The sequence below is a fragment of the Carassius carassius genome, chromosome 1 (genome assembly GCF_963082965.1).
Source record: "Carassius carassius chromosome 1, fCarCar2.1, whole genome shotgun sequence".
Classification (NCBI taxonomy): domain Eukaryota; kingdom Metazoa; phylum Chordata; class Actinopteri; order Cypriniformes; family Cyprinidae; genus Carassius; species Carassius carassius.
The window spans coordinates 39,440,766-39,468,196 of NC_081755.1; the positions used below are offsets into that span (position 1 = coordinate 39,440,766).

Consider the following 27,431-nt stretch of genomic DNA (forward strand, 5'->3'; position numbering starts at 1 on the left):
ATTATAAAGGCAAACACAGGAAACACCCCTAAGACAGAACTTTGTTTTTGCGTGAAGGACCTTATGAGGAATTGTAATGCAGTCTGTCTACACCTCCTGACGTGCAAAAGAACGTGAAAGAACTGATCTGTTTTATGTAACTTTTTTGAAAGTTAACTTTAATATCTAGTCTCTACCTGAAAGATATCACTGTAAAAATCTTTTAAAAAATAAAAAGCGACTGTTTTTTTTTTTTTTTTTTTGGTTAGGCGCCTGTCAATCATTTTGCGCGTTCCCGGCACAGCCATATATGGGAAAACGGAAGTTTAGACCGCGACAAATGAAAATGAAACGGCTTTTGTAAGTGAGGGGGCAAACTAACGTGTTAACAATTTTACATCTCCTTACAATGGCATATACAAAAACTTCCTAAAATCATCAGGAAGATGGAGGAAACCAAAAAAAGACCAAAAAGCACCTGACAGGTAAACAACAACATGGTTTGACCAAAGAAAGTCATATTACAAAGACTGGCCTGGCCTTTCGACATAGGAAGTTCTGTAACGTTCACATGGCTATAACACATGCATATTCTCAACAGTTTATTTATTAGTTGATTTAAATGTCAATTTGTTAATATAGAATAGATGTTTCTATTCTGAAACAACAATGAATAAACTGGAAACCTCTGGCCTTTATTGTTCAGCGCTTAGACCTACTTCCAGACAGTAAATAGTCAATTAATTTGTCTTATGATTTTTAATGATGATTGACATATTGCCCATTTTAGTTCTGATTGCAACTCCTTACAGCCAAGGTTGTTTCACGTGAATGGGTGCAGTGTGTTCAGTTCATATATATATATTCTGTAAGAACTATTGTTTATTTATCTGAGGCCTGTTTTCCATATGTATCACAGACATGACCTTTTGCCAACCCTGTGATGTATTATGTAAAAGACAAAAAGCTAATAAATAATTAATTCCTAGTTACAGATAGCTAAGCTTTCATGAGGAGCACTGTGAAGGGCTAAATAATGATCTGAAACCCTAAGCCTCAAGCAATATTTAAGTTTCCCAAGAAAAAAAAGTGATGCAGCACGATATAATGAAAACAGTGATTATCTCTGTGTTCTGCTGATGTGTTCATAACCCTCTGCTGCTGAGTCAACAAGCCTGTTTACAAACTAGGCCACTTGATTGGATGCTGCACATGTAATACTGCACATGTATCTTTTAGGTCAGCATCGCTGCAGTATATTGACCGCTAGAATTGTGAAGGACATTCATTGATGCATCAATCCATTTTGTGTGTTACTTAAATGACAGCATTTGTTTGATTTTTAATTTACCCTTGATTTCTTCCATGACCATTGAGCAGACTGCTCTGTGGGAAAGAGCCAGCTTTTAAAGATTCGGATGTTTGCGCAGCTAGATGATCTGTGAAGGAGGTGTTTAGGGGGGCACAAGTGAGGTTTTTACAGAAGATTTTAATGGTGGTGAACACTGCAGTTGTTAACTTGTGGGTGTGTGTGTGTTATGTTTACACTGAATAAAATGAATGCTGAGGAACCATTAGCATATTGCACACATTTCACAATGCAGCATGTCATCATATTCCAGTCAATGATGTCAGGCAGGTTGCTTAAAAAGTTCATCCCTGTGTATCATAACCTTCAGTCAAGGCCGTTTCTGACCATTCTTGCATCATAGGTGATATCCCTATTGATGCCTTATTATTCCCAGTCCAAGCATATATTAAATTGTTTAATTTTCATAACATTCTAAATTGAATTAACGAAAACAAAAATATTACATATTAATACCTGTTGATGTGTTGTTGATATGAATTTATTAAAGCTTGCCCTATAATTCTGTGAATGAATCGAATACTTTAATGACATTCATTACAACTACAATTGTGGATTGTATGGCATTTAAGGACAATGATATCATTATTTAAAAGATTTCATGTGAGAAATGTAAGTATAAGAGCTTTTAGATTTTATGTGACCAGAACACTTTACATTTACATACAGTACATGTTTATTCATTTAGCAGAAGCTTTGTGACTTAAAAATGAGGAATACACAAAGTGATTTTTCATCATAAATAGGCAATAAATACAAGAAGTGCTATTAAGGCAATGTTTTAGGGAGGCTTTTTATTCAACATTTGTGTTATTTATTTTTAAAATTGTTTTATTTGTTGTTGTTTTGATTTATATTTCTTGTCATATTTTTACTTGTTGTATTGTTTTATACAGTTATAGCATTATTTGCGCTTTGAGATCTACATTTAAATAAAGAAATTAAGTTTATATAGAAAATAAAGTTTGTTATTATCATATTCTGAGAAGGGAGCAGGGTTGCCAGGTTTTGGCTACAAAATCCTCCAGCGGACATAAAACGCTACCCATGGCAAGTTTGGCAACAGTGTTAAATTAGCACAATTCATCAGGAAAACTGTGGACTTGGCAACACATGAAGGGAGGCGGGAGGACCGGCTCATTTTCATTTAAAGGGGACATACACATAAACAGCATTTTGACATACCCTAAAAATGGCAATTTCAAAAAGCTATAAAAAATTATCTGTGGGGTATTTTAAGATAAAACTTAGCAAACACACTCTGTGGAGAGCAGAGAACAATTGAAAAGTGTATCAATGCATTCTATGGCACCTTTAAAGAAAAAGTGAAAGCATATAGAGGAATTGTTTTTCAGCTGCATGGCATTCCAGATTAAGTGTGTGAAGATCGTTCTGCTTGCCAGGAACAGTGAGTGGAAACTTTCTGGAATGTAACTGTGCATTTCTGAGATTGTATAAACAAGGCATGGCTCACTTTCTGACCTCTATAGAGAATGTAAACTTGTAAAAGCAAGTGAAAGTAGGAGAGTGGGGAGTGCGTTGGTTGTTCTGTATGCAAGTATTAATGCCTGAGCTGCTAAAATATACAGTTTAGAATTGTGTGTTCTTATATTTAAAAATTCAAATTTTGACTGTGATGGCAAAACCCCATCATCTTCAGCATCCATTACTCCAGGTTACTAGAAAACATTTTCACTCTAATCATTCTAATGTGCTAATTTGATTCTGGAGAAACCTTTTTTATTATTATCACAGTTGAAAATGTGGCTTAATGAAGCATGGAAATTGCAGTACAATGTTTTTTTTTTTCAGATGAAGTATTGAGTTTCTTGCAAGTCACATGCAACTCAAATTTAGGTTTGAAAAATGACTAAACAGAAACACGTTTCTTTAGAAACCCATCAGTTTGTTGTTCTTTTGTGAGATTAAGTCTGTTCCATACAAAAGAGGAACACTGTCTTGATCTAACCAGCACAGAAATAAATATGGTTGGCTTAGTTGCACAACAAGAGAATGAGTATAAAGTCTGAAGTTTGAAAGACCGACTGCTCACAGGTGCTCAACTGGAAGCTGCATTGAACAGCACACACTTAACACCAGCTTCATCCACATCAGAGAAAGTTCTCAGACACTGGCCCTTTAGATGGCGTTTCAAAGAAAAAGCCACATCTGACTCTCAGATATGAAAAGAAAGGGGTAGATGAAAAAATATCTAATGTAAAAAGAAAAAGTGTCATGGATTAGGGCTGTAAAAATGACTGAAAAACTAAGTTTGAATTTTCTAATAATTATATTAGAATTTAAAAGGCATAATTTCCAAAAAGCTTTTGGCTTCTCTCCTGAGGCCACAAGAGGGCGCATCGAGCAAAATATTATGCACGTTTCTTCAATGCGTAATAAAATAACACAACGATCTTTGAAAAAAGTGCATAATGTTTAAAATAATGTTTATAAACCATATATAATTAATAATTGGGGCCACAAATGTTACAAAGCTGTCATTAAGTTGAAGTTATCACACAGTCCTCACTCAAGCCGCTCACTCGCTCTGTTTCATTACAGAAACAGAATTACATTACAATTACATTACTTTCATTACAGTATGCTCCTTAGCACTGGGAGCTCCCTCTGCTGTCCATAAGGTGCCTCTGCACACCAGCCATTTCAAACCCAGCCTCCAGTATTTGGGCCACGCCTTCTAATTTGCATACACTCCTCAATCCTCAAATGCCCAATCCTAAATCCCCAAATCCCCAATCCTCAATCGTAAATGGCTAAATGACTAAATGCCCAACCCTAAATAGAAAATGCCCAATCCTAAATACAAAATGCCCTATCCTAAATACCAAATGCCCAATCCTAAATACCAAATTAATTTTCGACTTGGACTTTAAGTTTCAAATTTAGATTTTTAGATTTGGTTTAAGACTTTTAGTTTTAGACTTTTAGTTTGTAATCTGACTCAATAATTCCTCCATAAACAAAAGCATTAAAATGCAATGACACCTAGGGCTGGGCAAATTTTTTTCGATTAATCATTTTGTCGATGAAATAATTTTGATTGATTATCAAAAGCCGCAAATTGATCTTTTCCGGCGTTTATTTCAGCAAACATTTAAAAGAAGATCTGATTAATGTGAAACTTTTCATTAGTCTTCTCCACTAGATGTCAACCTTATTTACCTTGCGCAATATTATAACATAAGCCTGTCACTCATTTATTCAGTGCTTATAATGGCGGAGATACTGTTGACAATATGTCTGATTTGCAATGCTCAGGTAAAATTCTATAGTAATACTACAAATCTGTGGAAGCATTTGATATCACGTGTAAAGGTGGCATAATTACCGCAATGAATGAATGGTGGATGGTGCAACTCACTGTTTAAACCTTAAACCTTTAAACCTGTTGTGCAGCACTTTGTTTGCCAAAAAATAAAAGGGTTTTTCATTTGATTAGGATCAATTAAATTACTGTTTTATGCCTTTATCTGATTACTAGAAAAATTAAGAAGAACATTTTATTTGGCCATATTATTGTTAAAATAAGGACCCTATACAAAAAAGAAAAAAAAAAAAAACAACAACAAAAAGAAAAGGTTTAAAATACAGGCCTGTGGCACATAAATTATTTTAATAAATTCACCATATGTAAACTGATGTTTACTGTTCATTTTTGAAATATCAATAGCATTTGTATTAAAACTATATTCATTGAATGTAATAATAATAATAAAAAAATGAAACAGTCACATGATCATGGCTTTCTCTTTCTATTTTGGTGACCTTGGCTACACATTTCTCTTAAACTCAGGGTATTAATATTTTTCTTATTTAAATTTGTTAAAGTAATATATAGATTATAATTGATTGTTTTTCCTCTTGTGCAATAGTTACTGTAAGTGGTTTGTCTAAATCTGTAGACTTCATGAATAGAGCTGCTTTTTGAATCAATCATACAAACTCGATGAGGTCTGTCTCTTGAAAATCAGTTCTGTGATTGTAAACAAGGTCAGCGTGTGACATGAACAATGTGTGATGTCTGTCGCACTTCAGAGCTCTTGACCATCTCTACTATGACATTATTTTGATATAATATTTTGAATCGATATTCAGTTCATTATAGTTAAAAAAAAAAAAAATCCTGAACCAAACAATTTATCAGTCCCAAATATTGCATGCAAATGTTTTCTTGCATGATTATTCCTGTTAAAAGAAATGAACCATTTCCTAGTTTCTTAACACTTTAAAACCCATTTGACACTTTTAAGGTATTTCATTGTATTTAATGGCATCTTATTTTCTAAGAAATTCATTTAGATTTTGCAAAAAATGTGCAAAAAAAAAACATCCCCAAATTTACAATTTAAAATAAATAGAAAATGAAAAATCTATTTTCTAAAAAAAATAAAAAATAATAATAGATATATATATAAGAATTTATATATATATATATATATATATAAATGTCTTTTTGAAAAAGAAAAATATGTTTTATCTGATATTTTTCCCTGTAATCTGCAAAGTGCATTCTGTGATCTCTTGGTCTTTCCAGACCTGTTGCAGGTGTTGTGTAGCACAGTCTATGATTTACGTGTCACATCAACTATTTCCTTTGCATGTATGTGTTTGCAAGATTGCAAAAATAATGTTACAACACTCAGTCTTTAATAGGAAGTGTGCAGCATTTGGCAATGGCAAGTGATGAAATATTCTTGGTCAACATTACTGAGAAAAAAGCATTTGACATCTTTGTGCTTGGTGTTGAGGTCTGTAGTAAACATGAATGGTACCGTGGAGCAGACACTGTACTTGTTAGCCCTGGTTAGGAGGAGGCTGGATTGTCTCTGCTGGAGAGGAGAATGTATTATTCAAATGCGGCACACACTGTGGGGAGGAAGGGGAAGGGGAGTGTTGTGTTGAAGGTCGAGGGCCTGATGATGATGATGATGATGGTAATGCCTGTCCATAGGCTGTCAGCACTCACATCACCTGCTGGCTGTTTTCCCGAGCACACTTCAGCACTTCAGCCTCATCCAGCAGGGCAGGCCAGAGCTCGGCCCCCTGGAGTGGTGTGGTTGGCTCCAAATTTTTGCTAAAGATGAACATATTTCATAAAAAGAGTTTTTTTGCAATGAGTTTGAAGAGGTTATTAATGGAATGCATACTGGAGATATTATTAACCAATTACCGCATGCAGTGCAATGAAAGAAAAAAATACAAGTTTGCTGTTATTAATACAAGGCTTTTGTTATGTTGTCATTTATCACTTGTGTGTATAATATATATATTATATGAGTATGAAATGTTGCTGCAGTGAATTTTGTAGATATATATGTGTGAGGTTACACTAGCAATCAAGAGCATATGGGGGTTGCATCTTATATAATATACATTTATTTGTATTGCACCTAACCTTAACACTAGTCATAACAGCATTAAAAATGTATTATTCTTTGAGGGGAAAAATACTTGCTAGCTGGTGAATGTTGGGTATTGCATTGTGGGTAGTTGCAGGGAACAATGGAAAACTAAAAGAGGAGCTGAAAAAAGGAAAATAGGCCTATGAAAAGATATTGAATTCTCTGTGTTTTAGCTAAGGGTTTGTATGGACCAGGTTTGGGTGATGTATCATACTTTTTTATTTTTTTTTATTCAAAAGTTTTAATTACATATATAGGTAATAACTACACAGAAATAAAAACATGGTATGGGATTTTCAGTAAAAATATTAACAATTTCTGAGTTTCAAAGACATGGCAAGTAACATTTAATTAAACTGGGAATATCGTACAAAGACTGAAATATTATTTTTTTGTAAAACATCAGTAATTTTTTGTTTTGTTTGCAACTTTTTTGTTACAGCATTCTTATTAGATTAGTGCATATAAGTGAGAGTTATTCATCGCAGTTGTTACTTATTTAGTGAAAAGCATGCTTTGCTTAATTTATCCACTGACATTTACATTAGTTCTTGTTTTGAATATTACAAATCAAATTGGGTCTTTTTAATCCTTTGGACCAAAAATAAAAAAACAAAAAACAAAACAAACTATTTCACTCGACATATTAAATGTCAAAATATCATTCAGCCTTTATCCTTCAATAAAAAATAGTGTGCATTCACCATAAACTGGTGTAGATTTGTGTACGTGTGTTAAATGATTACAGGAAGAAAGTCTCTTGAATGTTGAAACCTTAGTCTGATTTTTAAAAGAGGTTTCACTCATGGGTTGTGAAATGAATTGTGTCCTAAGCATGTCAGTCAGCCAGCAGATGATCCTTGTGGTCGTAACTCGTAATCAATTTAAATTTAATCCAGCATGACACCTAGTTGGCCTCTGCTGTGGCAGTGCAGCAGCCGACAGCATTAGCAGCATTAGCGATGCTGCCAGGCTCTTTTCCAGGGCATCAGGGCAATGTGAAGTGTGACCGTAAACAGCACCTTCCCAGGGGCTCACAATACCAAGTCACCAAGTCACCAGATGGGGGGGGGGGGAGTAATCGCCTCCATTATGCTCTAGGTGCTCTGGAAAAAAAGCAAAAGGGGGAAAAAAGGCAAAGAGCCCTGCAGTTGTGTTGCCACGGATCAGAATCCAATTAAACACTGTTTAGTTCTACATAAGCCGCCAGTCATAGCCTGTTGACTCATGAAATTAATGCTTTATTGTGGCACAAAAGAAACCAGTGCACAAGAATGCACAGCATTTCCTAAGGCTGCATTTCAGACAAATTGACATAGCGTACATATATACCTGGCAGATGTTAACACCAAAGTGCACACTCAATGACAAAACAACACCAGGGCATCCATAATCCTAATCACGTGCCAGAACTGACTTTTATTTATTTTTTGTCTAGTCCTCTACAAAAGAACGTCAATATGCTTAGGATTTTTTTTGATGTTTGATGGAATCCATTCTACTGTGTTGGGATGCATCCTGGTGCTTCTTCCACGCTGCAGCCTGTCAATGTAAATAATGACCACTGCAGTGCCCCTGTGCATCTTGAAGGCAATTTATGAATGCGTAAAAACTATTAAAGGTTAAGGGTTGCAAACTTCTACCGTTGTTTCTAATGGACATGGGAGAAGCCCTGCGGAGGTGACAAATGAAGGTCCTAAAGTTAAATGCACTGTGAAATCACAAAAAGGAAAGCTTTAAATGAGTAAATAGCATTCATGAACCTAGTCTGCTTAACACTAGCAGATAAACTTGCAATGTAAGGCCTGTATTTTAGTAAAACAACAAATGCTACAAAACCACATGAAACCAAAATGAATACATTTAGTATATACTTTTAAATTTCATTTTTGTTTTTTATTAAATGTAAAAAAAAATTCTCTTTTTATCAGTACATATGTTTACATGCACCCACATGATCTTTTAGTAATCAGATTGATGGCTCAAAAAGATTGGAAATCCTTCATGTATACACATCTAAATGACATTATTACATGGTCTTTCTCTTTTCTAAATGAGGTTTTGTTGGGAATACATGCAGTGGACATGTAAATGAAAATATGAACAGAATGTAATGCTCAGTTTAGGGTTCATATGAACAGTCATATTTGATTAATTCATAGTTGATGTTAAAGGGATGGTTCACTAAAAAACATTGTCATTATTTATTACTCTCAAGGCAAGCTGTATAATCAGGTTTCTCCTCCCCCATACCTCACTAAAGAGAGTCCCAGTGATCAGTGTTAGGATAGAGGCCCCTTCTTACTGTTGCATGGGGCACTTTTGCATCTCCAGCTAAGCAGGTGCTCAGTTTCAGCAGCCTAATATGTGTTTGTGTCTGAATGCCTCACCAGAGCACGGGCAGCCCTGTCTGAACCACTTTGGATCAAATTAATTCAACCAGGTGTGCCCCCACACTGCTGGGGTGCAGGTGGCACCTGCTACATTCCTTTAATTAGAGGTAAAACAGCTGTTTCTGGATATTTCTATGGAATAAACCCCCTCTGCCCACGCTGCCTTCGGAGCATCTCCTTTGAATCAAGATGCAGCGAGTACGAGCGACTTTTGACTCTCAGGGCCATCGTCAGAACGACACAATGCAGGATGCATAAAGAGAAAAGATCTAACACTTCCAAGAGGTAAAGCTTTCCATCGTTCGAAAGAGTGTAAATATTGTCTCGGACAATATCGTTTGGACAATGATTCAGATGATTCGAGCATGTGGAGGTGAGATTGAAAGTGATAGTTTGACAGTATGTGTTCATAGCAGTTGCTCATTGCATAGAGAGAGTCATGATTTGCCCACTGACTCAGACTGACTGGACTATGGCAAGTCCTAATGGCAGAGCAGCAGGGGGATTTCATGCACACTCAGAGTAACAGCAGGGGAAATCCCATGAGACACTGGGGGGAAGGAACGGTTTAAGAGAGCTTTGATGGTGCTTCACAGTGACAGAGTGCTCTCTGTATGGAGTCCAAGTCCCTCATGTTGGGTCAGCAAGCTTTAATAGGTGACTTAAGGCCTGTTCATCTCACCAAGATGAATGTTTGGCACAAAAATTCAGGGTGATGAACATTTTGACTGCATCTGAATTCATACCTCCGTTCTAGGAGAGGAACAGTAGACAAATGTCCGAATTCACAGTATTTATAAAACAGTAGGCAAAAATAACCCAGATGACCTGTAGTTTCTGGTGAGATTTAGAGGGGCACTTTCAGTGGACACTTTACAGTCCCATAAGGCCATGGAAAAGGGTTTGTGAAAGGCGTTGAAGCTAAGCAACTGACACTGGTAGGTGACATGACAAGGACAACGTGATGAATGTAGTACATCTGGATTCCAATCATACACACATTTATTTTTTAAAATAAATTTAACGATTGTGAAGTCATTTATTCAAAAGAAGCTATTTTGGATGCAAGTGTTTTATTTGTTAATAAATGTTTAAGTTGTTAATACACTAATGTTCTCATTTCTTTTCCATCACTGTGAATAAAGTTGGACAACTTTTGGTCACATGCCCGGAGGCGCTGCTATTACATAAAACTGAGTCTTGGTGGCGCTCTTGAACACGGAGTTAAGGGGCAGTGAATATCAGAAGAAGTGGCTCTTGTCTTTGTACTCTTGTATTTGATGTTGCTGTTTATATCACCACAGTGAATACGAAATGGGAAACTGAATGAAAACAAACTCAACATTTGACAGTAGGTGGCGCTTAAAAGCATAAGCGTGACCCTGAAGCACAAATTGCCAAAAATACATTGTATGGTCAAAGTTATTGATTTTTCTTTGAATTGCAAAAATAAGTTTGATATTAAGTAAAGATCATGTTCCATTAAGATATTTTGTAAATTTCCTACAGTAAATATATTAAAACTTCATTTTTGATTAGTAATATACATTGCTAAGAACTTGTTTTAAAGGTGATTTTCTATATTCAGATTTTTTTGCACCCTCAGATTCCAGATTTTCAAATAGTTGTATCTCGACCAAAAATTGTCCGATCCTTAACCAACCATACTTCAATGGAAAGCTAATTTATTTATTATTCAGCTTTCAGATGATGTATAAATCTCAATTTCAAATACCCCTGTATTTGAAAATATGTTACAATTGGTGTTTCTTTCTCTGTTTCAAGTTTCAGAAATGAAAGGTGTACTGCCCCCCCACCCCGGTTTTCTGTAAGCGCCACCTACTGTAAGGGAGTGAAATTGCATTTTCATTCAACCCATCTGCTTTTTTATACTCATCGGTCTGAATGTACAAATCTCGTGCAAAAATCTGTCCAAATTGTTGTCAAACGTTTGTGTTAATGTCAACAATCCTATTGACTGCAGAACTGAGTATATGTTATAACTGAGCTCTTAAATTCGCTTATTGTGGTTAGAATACGTTTTTAGCCTTGAATTCTATTTCTTGTGTCATTAACAGAAACCAGCCAGAGTTGTGGGTACAAACCCAATAAACGCACTCTATCAAAATTAATTGTCTTCAGCAGCACAGCTACACGCACAGTTATTTCCTAGGAGTGAGAACGATGAGTTATTACAATGTAGCTTGTTTCTAATAAGTCAGTTTTTTTCTCCTGTTTTCAATTTAGTTGGAAATGTAATGATCCGCTTTCATTTTCATTGTGGTAAATGAACTGATTCTTTGCTATGGAATGCAAGATGATATCAATAATGAGAAAGAAAAACAAAGCTGTTCAGTTTTTTTTTCTTTTCTTCAAAGGGTGGATTTAGGACAAAACTGTTAATGGAGTTTGGTGCAGCTCTCAGGATGATACGCATGTGTGACCAGCAGAGGGCAGTAGCGCGGCAGGGATGTCACCAGACCCTGTGGCTCAGCACTGCATTAGCTAATGTGAGCAGAATGGAAAAGGATCTCCAATTTTACCCACGTTCATGGCTGATGGCTCCTTATCATCTACATGTTTGAAGTCTGTTTTTCTATTTTCTATCACATTGAATCCAATCACAGTGAACATCACCCTCTGATTTATAATAGCTCTAAGAGCAAATACAAAATGGTATATGAGGTTGAAAGTATTCAATAAGCCTCATTCATTCAGACATACAGTGAATAAAAAAAGAAAGAACATGGCAATATAAAATGTGTAGTGATCTGATAACATTACAATCTTCATTGCTGGCTGGATAACGTCTGATACCTAAGAATGTCAGTATGTCATAAGATTGTATATAGTGCACAACACATTATATCACAGAACTAAATTATGTGCTCTTTGCTATAGCATCTATCTGCATCGTGAGCACAAACATCTCTCTATCTGGGTCCATATGCGACACAATCTCAGTCATGTTTTACAGTTCATTTTTCCAGCTACGTGATCAGAACAAATACATAAAGTCGGCAGATGGGTCACATGACTTCCTCTCTCTTCCCTCCAATAGCTGAGTTCCTGCATTGAGTTGATCCACCTTTGCAAAACATTTTAATTTTTCCATAAACTTTGGTCGCCAGCTCTGATCGTGTTTAGATCTCTCTTTACAGATGTACACTGGACTAGACATAACGTAATCTAACATTTTAAAAACAACACATGACTGCCAAGGCCCACTTACACCAACTACGATGACTATAACGATAACTAACAACGCACAATATTATACCGTCTATTATAAGCAAGCAATGCAGTTATGTTGAAGATTCAATGTTTTTTATCATTCATCACCTGGAGAAAATAACTCCGAAAGTGATTCTAATGATATTTAGAAATATTATTATTATTTTTTAAGCTATGTTACTGTCCTTGGTGCAAATGGGCTTTTAATGCTGAGCATTATTAATGTGTCAGTGCAGGAGCTATAATAGCGTAGTGCGTCACGCCATTGTTCCACTTCAGTCCACAACAGAATTCACAAATAACGCCAACATTCATTATACGCGCGCATGTCCCATAAGACTTTGTTATGTAACTCCGACTGAGCCAGCAGTTGCCTACATTCCCTCCCGGAGAACTCCCTTTCTAGTACACACCTGGCATAAGGACTGCAAAAGATGGCTTGTGGCAGTTTGCGAACAAACAAAACCTTTTGGGTGTGTGGGCGTGTGACCTTGGGACACATGCCCATTTTCCAACTGGGTCAGCAGTTACCTTCACAGAGCCTGTGCTCTTCTCCAGCACAAGAATCTCATGCCGGGGGTGGATGCCTTTCCCGTCTTCAGGCTGCACGTGGGAGGGGAAGCGTTTGTGCTCGTTTGTCGTGGGAGTGAGAGATTGATAATTCTTCTGGCACCTGTGACCTGCCTCGCTTTCTGCCGCTGCCAGCTGCCTGGTCACATCACGGCCACATGAGGAAGAAGCCCTGTGACAGAACAGCCAAGTTTTACAGCAAACACTGTTCTAGGCCACTTGTTCTACTCAGTGTTTCTGAAAAGCTCTTGAGCCGTGTGACGTTATTGCGTATGTAGGTGCAATTCCGGCTGTCATGAGTTCTGTCGCATGAAGCCAAGTCTCGTTTGGACCCGAGCGCAGTTGACTCTTATTAGTTGTGCTTGACTCATGTGTCAGTAGATCATTTAAATGCAGCTCCTAGTGTTACAACGTATTATTGGAGTACGTTGTATAAGAAAATACTGTTTTAATCTTTTAACTTAAAAATTTTATGTTTGATTCAATATGTTACTTGGATTTACTGACAGGGTTAAGACCAGTTCACACCAAGAACAATACCTATAATAAATATAATTATATTATTGACAAGTGATAACACAGTCACAAGTAAAGGCAGCTTTGTCATCTGCTATTTGTAAAGCTGCATGGATACTGATTGGTTGTAAAAGTATGAGCTGAAAAAAAAAAAAAAACTTCCTGAAAGTGATTGCAATGCATGTTGTTTCTCTTTATATTTGTGATGTAGACTCAAGGAATTACACTGATTATTAAACTTTCAATAAACGTTATAGTTATAGCTATCATTATAGTTATAGTTATTGTTCTTGGTGTGAATGGGCCTTTTAAAGTTAAATTGTAAAAAATAACTGGTAGTGAAGTCCTGAAGTCTATTGTGAACTGAGGACTCCAGTTTGAATTTGTTTCGATATATAAATACCATCTTTATTTAGCAAGTAAACTGTCCTGCCATTCTTCTTATTCATGTACTGACAAACAGCTGCAGTTTTGATTGGTTAAATTAAATAAAAATTAAATGTTAGATAAAATGTTTCTGGGGCAAGTTTTGAACCAAATCTCTTTCATTTTGTAAGCAAATAGGGTAGATAAATCAAAAAGCTCAGCCCTCCTAAGGCTGAACTCTTGGAAACACTCCGCATATAGCTTCCAGACGTTTGTTTATTGAATGTGTATCTCTTCATTCAGAAATATGAACACAGAGTTGCATTATCTTCAATGTTCCCTGTATCAGCTGCCCATAGACTGCACATTACCTGAGGAAAGTGGTGATTTCAGAAGTCATAAGCTACCAGTAATTAGTGATCAATGAAACAATAAAAGAAAAAGGTAATGAAATCTGTCAAAAATAATAACTAGCTGCTAGCTGAATAGATTTAAAATGGGATTAATAAACAATATGAGTAGTAAACAGTGAGTTATTTTGGTTGTAGTTCAGCTTTGATGATGATGCAACAACATCATTCCTTTAGAGACATGTCTTGAGTTTGAAAGTTTCTTCTTAGTTTCTTCAAAGTGGATGACTTGTATTCTTATGGTGAGCTCATTTTAGAAAATGAATCACTTTGATCACTTCAAATGAATTTAGTCTACACATTTCTAATATAAGAGGGCTGTTCTATATCAGCGTGCATATAAAAAATAATTATTAGTTGTTCGGTTTTGCATTCAGTTCGTAATTAATAATATTTTACCTGAAGGTGAAATTTTCATTAGTAATAAAACAAAAAATGTTGTCAGTAGATTATCGAAACGAGTCTGATGGTGCAAGATGTTCATTATGATTTTAGTCGATTATTATAACTATTTTTGTGTATTTATATGTATGCTTTTAATTTTAAGTTAATTATATGCAAATATATGCCTTAAATGTATTTTTGTGTATTTATATGTATGCTTTTAATTTTAAGTTAATTATATGCAAATATATGCCTTAAATGTTAATAATGTAAGCTTTTCACACTGACAGACAATTACATTTGACACTTTTTTTTTTTTACAACTAACTACTTTAGGAATAAGCACATTTAGAAATCGCACCAGCATAATGCCGATAATTTATTCTGATCTATAACATTCCCACACACTAGACGTCTTGTTTGAAGTCCACTGCAAGCAGTTCTACTGCTATATCCACGAGGCTTACGAATGCCATTGTGTTTGGAGGTTATTCTTATTCTGAATGGGAATAAGGGAAAGCCAGAAATGAAGCTGAAGAGCTATAAGTGAACTGGCTGAAGGATCACATTTTCCCATAAGCTCCTTATACTACCTCTAACCTTACAGCTTGACTGTTTAATTGTTTTCTGTTATCTGCTGAGGAAAGTTCCCATGGGCACTGTGTGCTGTCAGTCTATGCAATAGTTTAGCTGATTGATTCTTTGACGCCAGTAGAGCGACAGATTTGTTCTTTCTTTCATCATAATAGTTTGTTTTATGATCTTAAACGATGGCATTGATCAAGTTTTAGCTATTTAGGAAGTGATTTTTTGAAAATGTCAATTTTTCACTGACTGCGAGAACACTGGAACGGTCTTAAATGTCTTCTAATGGTTCAGACCAGTTTAGAGTCTGCAGGTGATCTCAATGGCTCTATGAAACTCTGGCACATGTTTTCAGACATTTGCATAGACTTGGAAATGATATTGATGGTGTGTAAAATGTTAGCATTTCACATACAGGAAACTTTAGGGATGTACAAATCTTAACAAGTTTTTAGGATTAGGTTCATATAATAAATTATTGGAATGAATAGTTTGAATCATTGTGTTTAATCAATGAGATGATTTAAATATGTTCAATAACAGTTATGTAGGCAGTTAACCTTTGTGACGAGTGGGGCGGGGCCGAGGAACATGGGAGCAAGGCCGGGGGAGTGATGGGAGATGAACTACACCTGTTCGACCCACCGGTCTCGAGGCCCATGGAGGAGATGGAAGGATATAAAACTGGAGCGACGACAGTGAAGGACGAGAGAGGACCAGGCCTGGGCTTTTAGTTGTGTTTTGGTTTTTATTTTATGCGCACCAGTCGTCCGTGAGGGGCTGGTGCGCTGTTTTGTGTTTATTTTGTTATTAAAATGTTTTTGATTGTCCGCCGGTTCCCGCCTCCTTCTTCCGGATGAATATGAAGGTTTAAATCATTACAACCTTATTTGACATTTATCATTTTTATTTCATTTTTATATCAATTTCTGGTTTTCAATTCATTTCAAGCAATTCCGTCACTTTTAAAGACTTTAATTTTCACTTGAATACATTTTTTTGAATCAGTTAATAATTAATTGTGTATTTTATGTATATTTATTCTCAAAAACACCTAGTGTTAATAAAACCATGTATAATTTTGTAATTTAAATATAATAGAATTGGGTTTTTACATTTATTAAGCAGCTTATAATTTCCTTTTACTTTTTAAAAGCGGTTAATATGTCCACATTTTACATTATAGCAAATGCATATTTAAAAATTACATTTGAAACTAATATGATCATGTTCTAATGACTTCTCTTGATCTATTGTATAATGATAATGTTGCTGGCAAACTATGTGAGAGTTAATAACATAATGGTTTGTGTATATGAAAAACAATCATTATTCTCATATCATCATGCATCCATCATATCCCTATATTAATGTCAAAGGTGCTGTATGTAGGATTGACACCGAGTGGTTTAATTAGGTATTGCAGTCGAAATTCAAAATATCTGAGAGGGTTTTTTTCGCCTGGCCCCTCCTTCTCAGACTTAATACACATGCAGGTTGCCAGATTGATGACACCAACAGGAACGAGCACACTCGACGATGAATGAAATTGAATATGCTGTGTTTCTCACCAACTGGCAGCCCGTGGTGGGTGGGTTTCACAAACCAAAACAGAACCATATTCTGGCAGAAACACACATTTTCAAAGGAGAACAACTGATTAAAGCATTGTTTTTCAGATAAACAAGTATGTTAACTTTGCATGTTTCTTAAATATATGCAAAAATATTATGGTATTTTTATGCTTTAGTAGAGTCAAAAACATACTGCACCTTTTACTAAAGCTAAAACCATAAAAATAATGAAAAACCTAAACGTATGTATATTTCTTTCAGCTAGTTGACAAAGCAACACTTGTAATTTGGGTTTAGTCTATATTGAATGTACTGAAATAATGTAAACGTAATAAACTAAAAGTGAAAACTACTTAAAATTATGTAGGCATATAAAAAAGACTAAAATGCACATCAAAATCAATAAAACTTTAAATAAATCAAAAATTATAACAGAAAATCTAATTCAAAATATTTACAAAAACTATAATAGTATATCAGTGATGCTAAAATAAAACTGATATAAACAACATCAACAGTTGTGCCTAACCTAGCACGTCATCTCAGGTGAACCTATGTTTGAAGATGCACAAACCTTGTAATTTCTCCCATTGTCAATATATTGTTTAACTTTAAGGAACACAGGCCTGAAAACTGTCACGATCCAACACCTCCAGCTATTCTGAATGCAGATGATGTCTTTTTTCTTTTGACAGACACAGAAAACAAAACCTCATTGTTATACAATGCTTGACTTGGACAGTTTGCCATCACTTAAATCTACAGTGGCCATCTCAGTATGTGCCAAAGACTATTGTCTTTAAACCCAGACGACAGCACATCTCAAAAAGAAACATGACTCCATTCTGTCTTTGCAAGCACATCAAAGACACTTATCAAAGGAGCTCTCGTACAACTTCTCAGAGAAACAGTGGAAATTAGGCAACAGGCGCCATGAGAATTACAGCGGTTGCTTAAGAATCTGTGTCAGTGTTTTTTCCCTGAAAATAGAAGAGGAAGCAATTAAATTGCAAATGACTGTGTCTTCTTTTCTTACCAAAACATCAATCCAATTCCCTCAAAGGCACAAATAATGGTATATTATTGATATATTAATAACTCCTGTTCGCGGTGAAGTGAATTTGGCTTGTCAAATGTTTTTCTGTACAGTAATGCTGCATTAAACAGATTCAATTCCACAGTGGAAGAATTCCATGTTCCTATTTCACACTCTGTTTGACGGTCTTAATGGCAGAATAGGTTTCCTGAACTTTGTGTACCATTGCAGCCTGTCCTCAGCCTCAGGCATCAGAAATGCCGTCACACACTCAGGGGCACGATAACCGTCCTACCTGTGCAATAGAGACGCTTTCTTAGTGGCTGATGCTCCCTTCTCGCCTTCATTAAAGCACAGTCATACATCTTCCACGCGCATCTGTGGTGTACAGGGAGCTATGCCTTCATCCAGAGAAGCTCTCTGACATACACACTGTATCATCTTTGGCAACCTATCAGCACTGGGCTAACCTTTCTAATGCTGATTTAGAGGGAGATCTAATGGGCTGGGGAAAGGTTCGGATGATACGCTTCAACCCCCCCCCCCCTCCTCCGCTGAACAAAAGAGCCCATTGAGATCTCTTGTTCTCTGTGAGATGCACTATGAACCATCAATGACAAGACTCCTGCATCCTCCCTGCACTGTTGCTATAAGAAATCCAGCAACTAAGGGCCTTGATCAATTAGTCAATTTCTCAACTTTGGCCTGCAATTAGTGGTGTGGATCTCTATATACTTATGTGATGATTTAAAAAGGAATAAATAGTTGTAGTTTTGGTTTTAAGCAGCACCACACACATGTGTTGTAGACTTACACGAAAGAGAAGAAATTGTTATAAAAAATTTATTTTTGTTTTCTTTGCGTACAAAAAGTATTCTCGTACCTTCGTAAAATTAAGGTTGAGTTACTTATGTCACATGGGCTATTTTAATAATGTACTTCTATGTCTTGAATGTGTCAGTTGTGTTGCTGTCTATGGAGGGTCAGAAAGCTCTCGGACTTTAGCAAAAATATCTTAATTTGTGCTCTGAAGATGAATGGAGGTCTTACTGGTTTGGAACAACATGAGGGTGAGTAATTAATGACATAATTTTCATTTTTGGGTGAACTATTGCTTTAACATTTGTAGGGACATCTATAACTATAAAAATAATGTTAATTTTCATTTAACATACATTGTAAGTGAAAGTGAAAATACACCACTGTTCAAAAGTTAGTCACTGGGGTCAGTAAGACTTTTTTAATATTTTAGTCATTTGCTCTACTCAGGTTGTGTTTATTTGGTACTGTAAAAACGGTTATATTGTGAAATATTACAATTCAAAATAACTGTTTTCCATTTTAATATATTTAGTAGCGTAGTTTATTAATGCGATGCAAAGCTGAATTTTCAGCACCATTACTTCAGTCTTCAGTGTCACATGATCCTTCAGAAACCATGCTAATATACTGATCTGCTGCTCAAAAAAAATAAAAATTCTTATTAATATAAATATTGAAAACAGTTGTGCTGCTAAATATTTCTCTGGAAATCATGATACTTCCCCACCCCAGAATTCTCTGATGAATAAAATGTGGAAAAGAAAAACATTTATTTGAAAATAGAAATGTTGACCAGTTTAACGCATTCAACAAAATACACAATTAAAGTGTTTTAATTGGAATACACTGGAATTTTGTTAAACATGTCCAGATAAGCCTCCTGTTTGTTTTATGTACAGAACAAGTTATTTTAAATGCAATGGACAATATTCTGAGGCTCTAAAACAAATTATTGCGAGTAGAATTTTACTATTACTATCTATTACTAGAACTATTTGGTAGGAGTGATTCACAAAATTTGATCTATGCCCAAATGTACATCCATGATAGTTATAGACAGCCACGGCTCTCCAAGCCAGTGTAAAGAGATATATGTTCAGGCATCTATACCAGTCTCAAAAGCTGTAAATGAGAACAAAAATCTATCTAGTTTAGATTTATGTGCCCACAAATGATTTCACTTTAAGTTTAGAGGGCAAGTGAAAAGCACACAAATCTGTGCTGATGGACAGATGTTTGATGTAAGGAAAATCTGAGAGTGTTGGAGAGAACTCTGGGTTCAAACAGAATATAGATTGGTGTAGGAAAGCAATGGCTCCCAGTTCTCTGGTGCCACATGTTGCTTCCCAAATCCCTTTCTAGCGAGTGGATGCAGCCAGTGTCAGGGGGACTTCAGTACGTGAGGACTGTGGTAATTGAAACAATCTGTTCCCATGGCCTGCAATGGAAGGAGGTTCCAAGGTTTTCTGGTGTGTTTAAGGTCAGAACCCAGGAAGGATGTCTTCTGTTTCTTTGAGCCCTATTAGGAATCTGCAGGCCTCCTTCTGATGAGCTGAAGCTCTTGTCTGGTCAACTATTGGCCTACTTGTCTGAGTGGGTCCTTAGGAGATTCCACTGCTATCATTTGCGATCTCTCTTGAACTGACAGTGCTCCTTCAGGATTCCTTCATCTTAGAGAACCTCTCCGTCAGTGGTTGGATTATGAATCAAGTGAGTACCTTTGATGAATTTTCTAGCAATGCCATGTCATTGTCAAAACCATCTTGATGCAGGAAAACATCACAGTATTCTGCAAAGCTTATCATTTTTATCATTTTCAAAATCAAAGTTTATTGTATAAGACTTACTGTTTGGATTCAGGTAACGTTTTAGTTCATGACTACTGCAGTTTAAACTTTTAAACACAGACTCACTTTTTTTGTGACTCACCTCTAAAAGTAGAAAAAAGAAAAGGAAAGAAAAACACACTTTTGTCTACACATTACATTACTACATTAATACATTTGGCCTGGATTTGGTCCAATACATAACTACATGAACTTGCCGTGAACAATATTTAGCAAAAGAAGCTGTTAATAAATTCTCTAAAAATGCACATTGTTAGTTCATGATAGTTGTTGCTGTAACTAATGTTTAAAAATTAGACGTTATTATAAAGTGTTACCAAACATTTGAATTATGCAAAGACAAATGCCTGTTATGCATTTTGATAATCTGAATGCACAGCAAGGGTGATTGGAAGTGTTCAAACTAAATAACTATAAAGTGTGACATGGGGTTCTGGAGGAAAATTCCTATTTGTTTCATTAAATTTTTTTATTTAAACTACTTACATTTTTACTTTAAATTGCCGCAATAAACGTTAAATATTATTTCTACAGAAACATTATCTTTAGATCAACTGTTTTCATTTTTTTTCATTTTTAATTACATTTGCATACATGCCTATTACATAAACAGCTTCGTACATTTGTTTTTGTCTGATTTTTAAACTTTTTTTTGCTAAAGTTTGTAATGTTGCAAATCACCTCATTGCTGGTTGCTTTTTTAACTACATAAATTTTTACTTTCAATTTTTGCAATTAACATTATTTATTGTTTCTATATGTAAACATAATATTTAAATCAACAATTATTATTATTTTTTTTTATTAAATTTTTTGTTAGGTAAACAGTCTTGCACCTTTATTTTTGTCTAATTTGTAAACATTTTTCAAAGACTTTTAAAAAATTCTTATTGGAAAACAGAAAATACAGAACCAAAGCCACTAAGAAGTGGAGGGCACTGTTGCACTCTATATAGCCTATCAGTGATAGCAATATATAGGTTTTTTTTTTATGATTGTTGCATCATTTTAAATCTGTACCTGTTCTGACGAGCAGGAACTCAAGCTAGAGAGTGTCAGTGTATTTTACATTTGGAGTAAATTTTGGTCTTGAAGCCCAGTTAAACCTTTCCGCTCTTTAGCAAACAGTGAATTTGAACTTGCTCTATCTTTCATCCTGATCATATTTAATTCATGCTTTTATTCAAGGTGCTTCCCCTCTTTAATATATAATTCTATATGCCCAGAATTTTCATATACAATTATAATAGCTGAAAGTACCCCGTTAAACTTCTTTCAAATGTTTTCACCTAAAATATATTACTTGCTTAAAGCACCCCTTTGCTCAAGGTTTAAGTGTCTTTTTATCACCCATATTAGAATACGGTGTTCGCGTAAGGCCTTCCTGCACTGCATCGTCTGATAATCCTTAACCTGCCAGTGTCTATCTGATTTAAATTGCCATGGATAATGTGATCATCTTGTCAGGGAGAAATCAGGCATTCAGCACACTCCAGAGCAGAGGAGTAGGAGGGAGAGCGAGGGCGAGCGTGGGGGAAGGAAAAACGTCAGGCAGGTCTCAGGTAATCTCTGCAGAAGTGTTAACTCGTGTAATAGAACAGGGCCATGCTCCTTCAGCCGTAACGCAGCATACATAAATGGACACATAAATCCTACATTCATATCAGAGTCAATGGACTCCCATCAAAGAGGCTTGGGCAGATGCATTACATTTTCCGGCTCATTTAAACATTTTGCTCTCTTTTTTTTCCCTTTACGAATTAGATATGCTTTGTTGCCGAAGACACGTCCACAGAGGAGGACTAAGTGTGATGGGTCTAATTCGAGCTGTTGAGATAGGTGTGATCATGTTGTGAAACAGTCCATCTGTCTCCCTCTGTACTCATTGATTCTTTCGGGGGCGAGGTGCTTCATTATTGTGTTGCGGCTAATGCTGTCCATGAGTTTAGTAGGAAAAAATTATTAAATATGATACTTGTGCCCCCCCCCCCCCCCCCCCAAAAAAAAAAACTTCAGTTTAAGTCACTGTTAAATATGATTTGCCCCTGCTTGCCATAAATGAAAAGCTGAGCCATAAACAGAAATCCAAACCATTATCTTCCCTCAATGACAGTTGAAGGAGGCTTCCTCATCAAAGCTTTTTAATTGGATCAAATTACAGGCAGCGAGAGCCTGAACCCTTCTTGAGTTCATGAAGCCTAACTTTCAAATCACTTCTAATAAGACCTCCATACTTCCTGACAAAGGCAAAATGCAGTAATTTTGCCAACACTGGAACTGAAAAAAAATGGCTTCAAAGATATATTGGAAATTTTCACACCCAGTTTCTGAACGTAGTTGATTAAAAGCCAATAGCTGACTGGACCCTGCAATCATTTGCTCTTAAAGTTCACAGTTCCTTTATCTGTAAATCATAATACTGCTCCACATTAATGTAAATGGTTTGGATATATTATGTTGTTTTCTTTGTATCAAGGCACTTGAGGATTCGGTTTCCTTTCCTTGCACTCAAAATCCACTGTGTGCTACCGTGAAGTTGAGATGAAACAGATGTAGCGACAGATTTTTTTTCTTCCATATTGTGACTTACATAAGAGTGTAGTGAAATATCAGAAAATTTTTTGTGTGTAGACATGGTTATTTCCATCTGTTGTTGACTGGATTTCGAGATGTGGGCATTTCACTCAAATATGTGCGAGCTTGCGGTCTATTGCGGAGGGGCAAGGTTTAAAGTTACTGTGAAATCCAAATTAGTCTGACAATTCTTATTTTTTAATTGGAATATTGAAATGTTTGTTATAAATAATTGGTCTTAAATGCATATTTACTCAAAAGCAATAACTTGACTTCTCTTCTCTCATGATATGTGCCCCAGTGCAAGAGCAGGACAATAATGCCTTCCCTCCAGCTACCAGTCATGTCACTTACATGAGTTTGCAGCAATAGAACAACAACAAATTAATGATGCAGCTAATTTCAAATGGAAAATCAAGTGTTGCTCTCAATTTTTTTTTTCCAGTTCAAGCCATTTCACTTGGATATACGCAAAAAAGGAAAGGAAAGACAATTTCTATTTCATGCCAACTTTAAGTGGACTGGAAAAGTCTAGCATACATATAGAGAGAAGTTGTTTCAGGTGAAGATTGATAAATAAAAATGAAAAATCAAACACATGCATGGATTAGTTCATGAAATCGATAACATGCAATTACAAAATGTACATGTACATTTACAACTAGTACCAAACATGGCGTAATAGAGTAAAATATTTATAATAGAGTAATAGACAAGTTGCATGTATTGAAATATTTTGTGTGCTTGGCCCATGTCAAGTTCTAAACTTCCACATATGGGTAACAATGGGAGTATTGCTGCAGATGGTGGAGCGCTTTGTCGCTCAGAATAAAAACCACACGTGTGGCGGCATGCTGTCATTGGTTCTGTGTGCTGCTTTTGTGTTGAGCAATGTTATGAGGAGTTGAAAAGGAAGCCAGCATCCAAATGAGGCCAGTGCTCTGGTATCTCAGAGCTCAGCGAAGGGGACAGAGCCAGGGTTGAAGGAGATGTTCCTAATCCGAGCACCGCTGTGGTCATCATTCACACTTACCCTGCTGACAGTACACCATGGCAGGGCTACTTATCTCGTCTTTGCCATAGAGAGAAAGCGAGCTCTGCTAATGTCCTGCACAATTATCATATGCCAAAGTATTAAGGGTGCGCTTTTCTCTCCAGCCCTTCGGGTGTAATACCTGTTTAAACTAGCAGTCATGTATGTGTTTGTGCCGAAGTGTCTTAAATATGCCGTCTTTTTTCATTTAAAGTGTTGGTTTAGAGATAATAAGGAAGTAATCTGCCTATGCAAAAATGCAAGGAAGACCCATGCTGAGGTTGCTTCAAAAGCCCTGCCAATGGATCTGTGGAAAGGGATGGAGTCCTCCATCTGTACTAGGAAGATATATCTGGAGTGACATTAGGCCTCTCCCAGAAAACCCTGGGATGCCTTCTTAACTGAATTGCCTGGTGCTACTCAACTCACTTGACGCAGCGTGTCTTATAATGAAAGCCAAGACATTGTGCTTCCCATCTTGGGTAATGAAATTCAAAGGTTTTCTTGGTTCTGTCTGGTGCTTTTCAAAGTGCTCCCACAACTTTTTTCCGCATCACTCAGAGAGCATTTACATAAGCCTCTGAAATATTAATCCCTGATATATCTTTAATGATAATGATTGGATAAAGATGGCAAATGGGAACGAGACTTTTCGGACTTGCTTGCAGAAGCGCTGGAGAGAGGGCAGTGCAGCCTGCCTCTGTACATCCGATCTCTGTGGGATCTGAAGACAATCGAGGAGAGCTGGAAGATTGGCTTCATTGTGATATTAATGAAAACCCTCTCACCCATAGACAGTGAGCTTTCATCAATTATAAATCATCGAGCTCAATCGAACTTGGTGGTTTGGAGAGGCGGAGTTAGGAGAAATGAAAGAGAATGCACTTAATCATTTCTTCCCCAGCCCATTACATAGCATGAGCGCATTGCCGAAAGTTATTAGTGCACTGATACAAAGATACGCTCTGTTTATGGAAGACGAGTCACAACGTTTTATTTCATAAAGCCCATTCTCCCAGCTGTGCCGTGGATCTGAGTGTTTCAAAATGCTCATCTAGTGTGAAGGGTCATTCCAGCGATATTAGAAGAAAGCTTATTACATTCCAACTGTTTCTGAGCCATACAAATATAATTGTTAGATCAATCAAGAAGAGGAAAGTTGTGGTCCATGCATACAATTTTACAGCCTACATAGCCAGCGTGACTTGAATTAATTCTTACATTGAAATTCCCCCCCCCCGGAAACACTATACGTATTCCTCTTCGAATACAATCTCTTATTCTGCTGAACACATCATGAGCAATTTCACCATGTATATTTACTTTCTCTGAGGAAAAACCAACAGAGTAAAATTGGATATTTAACCGCCCTTTCTTTCAGCTGCTCAGAGGAAGCTGCCTATGGAGTTTTCTCTCGGCCACTCAGTCATTCGATAATAGTTGATCAAACAGCAGATTTGAAATTCAGAGACAAAAGAATACCTACAGTATTTGGTGAGGACAGATGATGTTTGCAGCTAGTGTGACCTTTAAAATCTGTTTCATTAGTGCTAACAAGACATTGGAGCAGTCAAGGGTAAAAGGGGTATCTGCTCGGCCCTTTTCCGCCACCTCTGCTCTGAATCTCAGAGTTTTTTCGAATGATCTCTTGATTCCCCACAGTCACAATGTGACTCTGAAAGTACATTTACATTCACACCAGCCGTCTCTAAGCAGAGTTTGTCAGCTTTGTTCAAAGAAAAGCTGTTATTTAGCCGGCAAAGAGCTCAGAAACAAAAGGGGAACAGCAGGCTGGTGAGAGCTACTGGTGTTCAACCATGAAATGAACGGGCCACATTGGGTTCTGCTACCGAAATTCAACCTGTCAGTGTGATCCTTGATCCTTCGGTGCCATAAACGCGTGGGAGTGCCACTGTTGGCCATTTATGTTATCCCATTGACAAAATAAGTAGAGGCAGTTAGTCACAGGAAAAAAAAGCCATAATGCACAAAATCATGGTGTGTAATTTCTTTAAAATAGAAGAGGGAACAATACATATAATGCACACCATTATATACTGCAAATGAACCTATGCTGAGCATGCTCTTTTAAAAGTTATGCATCAATTAAGAACAAATAAAACAGAAAATACTGCAAAAAAGGAAAGAATCCCCGTAATTAGTCTTTTTAAGAATTGTTCTTTTTCTCCCCGAACAAAACCTCTGCAATACAAATATAGAGCTCTGGTGAGCTTTTTGTTGTGTTGCAGTTAAAAGAGAAGCAGGCAAAATCTAAATGAACTCTTTAGGGGATGGGGGGCTGTGTACTGAGATTTTCATCAGCTTTGAAGTTGCAAAGCAACGCTCACATGTTTATTGTTGACACTCACCGCAAAGCAGTTCTGTGCAGTAGCTACAGGTCATGCGTCTACCAAAACAACAAGCATGAATAATAACGCAGAGCACCATCTGGGGCACTTCAAAGCATGCTTTTCAGATAGACGTTAACAATGGAGGTGTTTTGGGGTCACCTGTTGACGTTTTGACTCTGTGAATTAACTGCTGTCTATCCAGCGGTGGAATTGTGTTTTTGATTGAAGGAAACCTGCGTCTCTGTATTGCTACAAGTGTGTGGAGGCACTGATGTGTCATCTTAGTGTGATTTGCACCAGAGGAGTTATTCTGTTATCCTGCAATGCTTTTTGCAATACTGCAGACGAGTATTGCTTTGCTCCCTCGGAGAAATGAGAGGACATAGGGTGGCTTGCATTAGTATGATCTAGGTACTGACACATTCTGTTCCCACCTGCATGACACTACCTGGGGGCCGACGCTCTCCTAGAGTCGCGAGCATGTGACTGGTATGTTCTCCAGTTAAAGTCGCTCCGTCTTGTGAAAGCACAAAGTATCCCTGAAAAACCACCTTGCTTGCTGCTGCTTCAGGAAAAGGCAGATTTTGGAGGTGGCTGTTGTTACAAGTGCAGACAAGTGCTGCCTTTCTGAGTTGCAGTGTCCTTGAGAGCAAGGTTTGTACTGCTGCCTTTATTGGCATGAACTGAAGAATATAGAAATATGGAAAAGAATAAATAAGATTTCAAGTCAGAAATATGGTTCCCAATTTTAAGTATAATGCTCCTTGTGTTATCAGAGTGGACATATCTTTTTTATTTTACTGTTGCAAAATATTGTGTGAGAACAGTGTTGAGGATGCATTACAATACCATCATTATAAATGCTAATTGATTTTAACAAAAAAAAAAGGGAATGTTAAGTTATCTGTGTGTGTGTGTTTCCTTATGCCATTTTTTCTAGTTTGAAGCATGAACCTCTGTAGACT

The 27,431-nt window shown here is 36.6% G+C and overlaps 1 long non-coding RNA gene across 1 annotated transcript in view; it reads left to right on the plus strand.

Annotated features, from left to right (window-relative positions):
* The first annotated feature begins 438 nt into the window (after nt 1–438).
* Nucleotides 439–27,431, plus strand: part of LOC132122220 (uncharacterized) — an 85,700-nt gene continuing 58,707 nt past the window's right edge. The window contains exon 1 of the long non-coding RNA XR_009426352.1: nt 439–464. This is a non-coding gene — a long non-coding RNA (uncharacterized LOC132122220). The remainder of the gene's footprint in view (nt 465–27,431) is intronic.